The sequence below is a fragment of the Microtus ochrogaster genome, chromosome 8 (assembly GCF_000317375.1).
Source record: "Microtus ochrogaster isolate Prairie Vole_2 chromosome 8, MicOch1.0, whole genome shotgun sequence".
In the NCBI taxonomy this organism is placed as follows: Eukaryota; Metazoa; Chordata; class Mammalia; order Rodentia; family Cricetidae; genus Microtus; species Microtus ochrogaster.
Window position 1 is genome coordinate 74,414,380 of NC_022015.1, and position 2,644 is coordinate 74,417,023.

At 42.5% G+C, this 2,644-nt stretch overlaps 1 long non-coding RNA gene across 1 annotated transcript in view; it reads right to left on the reverse strand.

The window, feature by feature from the left end:
• The window catches only part of LOC113456554, a 19,051-nt gene that overhangs the window by 1,683 nt on the left and 14,724 nt on the right, over nt 1-2,644 (reverse strand). The window contains exon 3 of the long non-coding RNA XR_003377321.1: nt 186-362. This is a non-coding gene — a long non-coding RNA (uncharacterized LOC113456554). The remainder of the gene's footprint in view (nt 1-185; nt 363-2,644) is intronic.

The window sequence follows — 2,644 nt, forward strand, 5'->3', positions numbered from 1 at the left end:
TCACTACAGAGTATAAGCCATCCTTGATCTCTGAGCAATCTCCTGTCTCAGCATCCCCAAGTGCTGGGATTACAGGTCTGACCCATGATCCTCAGCTGTTGAAGAACAAGTGTGACACAACGACCTGGGAGAGGAACTGTGGGGCAATCTTGTAATGCAGGTATCCATTTAATTCACCATCTTACCCAGGAAACACGGAGCTATCTACCACCAGCATGCCTTTATCCGATCTTGAAGACGGCGTCCATTGCAATGAATACTTCTTTTCCATTTTTCGTATTTTTCATATCCCCCTTTAATTTCAAATTCTCTCATAGTCAGCCACTCTTCATTGTCAGTCTTTATACTTCTCATATGGGTGCCTGTAAGACCAAGACCAACTGAAGAGTCAGCTATGAAAATACATGCTCTTGGCCCATAATATCCTGAATCTGGGGCTGAGGGTTAGTCTCAGGAGGATGTGCATTTCCTTCTCAGTCATCAGAGGCCACACACTCATCCTGATAGGCAAGGACAGAGAATGACTACCACTGATGTTATCCTTTATGCTTTTCCTAAAAAAAATTCGTCTATTTTATGTGTATTGTTGTTTTGTCTGTCAGCGTGTCTGGGTACACCATCTTTTCTTATTGCCCACAGAAGTCAGAAAATGGCATTGAATCTTCTGGAACTATAGTAATAGATGGTTGTGAGCCAAGTGTAGTAGCTGGGAATTGAACCTGATGTCCTCTGGAAGAACAGTCAGTGTGTTTAACCACAAAGTGCTCTCTCCAGCTTTGACATTACCTTTAAAAGCATTCTACTGTAATGTTAAAAGATTGTCAAAAGGAATGGCTCTAATAAGTGACCAGGATTCTTAACTCTTTTACTGTGACCCAGTGTAGGTCCAACTTGCATTTCAGAAAGGTGAGTAAGGGCAGAAATTTCCCTACTGGACTCTCGTGAATCCAGCCATGAGGTAGCTGTCACTACAGCTACTTCTATAACATTATACTCCAGGACACGACAGTTTGTTATTCCTCATATTTTAGAATCATGACTAGTTGATGTTAAAAGTCATTTAGGAAATATAGTCAACATGGAACAGCTAAATTGCATGTAGGCAGTTGAATCACAGGGAAAACCCTTACATCTTGCTAAGGAAAGAACTACCATGGCGCTAGGGAAACGGTTCAGTGGTGAAGGGCACTGCTGCTCTTGCAGAAGACCCAGGTTCAGTTCTCAGAATCCACATGGGAGCTCACATCCACTAGTCCAGATATAATGTCTACTTCTCATTTCCATGGACATCAGACACACTCAATGCACAGACACATATGCTGCCAAACATACATAGTCAGAAAATAAAAATAAATCATAAAGAACTGTACTATGGAAAGGAAGAACAAACATGATAGAGGACCATTGGCACTGTACTCTAACAACTACAATTTCCACACTATTTTATGTCTATTATCTTTTTATCATAGCAATGTGGTGAGAGAAGTTTTATTCTCATTTCAAAATAGAGGAGGCTTCGTATTAGGGAGCCTGAGGCAGATGACAGAGAAACTGACTTGTGGTTGAGCTATGGTTTGAAAGTTCCCCCCAGGGGTCGTTATTGACAACCTGGTCCTTGACAATGTGGTGGTGGCACTTGATCATGGAGGGTTCTGCCTTTGGGAGGGATTAAGATAGTTCTCATGGGACCCCAATCATTGTCTGGCTTGCTGTCTTATGGTGTGATCTCTTCCTCCTCCATGTCATACACCTGCTATAATGCCACCTGCCAACAGTCTCTCCAAAGGCCCATATATGAGGCTGCCTGACCTTGGCCTTTTAGCCTCTAAATCTGTCAGTTAAATAGAGCAGCCTGACTGAATATTTCAGTATAGCAAAGAACACTGGACTAATATGTTGCGATACAAGCGGCGGGGCTGCATCCCTTGCACCCAGCCGCCCGCATGGCTAGCTTATGCCCTGAAATAATTACACGGAAATTGTATTATTTTAAACACTGCCTGGCCCATTAGTTTTAGCCTCTTATTGGCTAATTCTCACATCTTTGATTAACCCATTTCTAATATGCTGTGTAGCACCACGAGCTGGCTTACCAGGAAAGATCTTAACCTGCGTCTGTCTGGAGTGGGAGAATCATGGGGACTGGCTGACTCAGCTTTTTTCTCCCAGCATTCTGTTCTGTTTACTTCACCCACCTAAGGGTTGGCCTATCAAATGGGCCTAGGCAGTTTTCTCTATTAATTAACCAATGAAAGCAACAGATAGAAAGATGACCCTCCTCCATCACTAATACACCAAGAGAGCTAGGTTAGAGTGTACCCAAATTCCAATCCAAATCCTCTGTGTTTTCTTACTTAGCTTAAAGTTTGACAGAGGTTACAGATAATGGACCCACAAAGGTTGATGCTGACTTTCTCAGACACATATACTTCCCATCCTGGTTTTTAGGGCTTACTCTTGTCTGAGATGCTAAACAGGTTTCTTATTGGCCATTTGCACCATAGTCAAGGGAGGTAGCCTGATAAGCTACAGATGTTTGATATTTAAACAGAAAACTGATTTGGGTACAACTCTGTGACAGAGCATTTGTCTCACATGCACAAGGCCCTGAGTTTAATCTCAGTCCTACAAGAAGGAGAAAAAA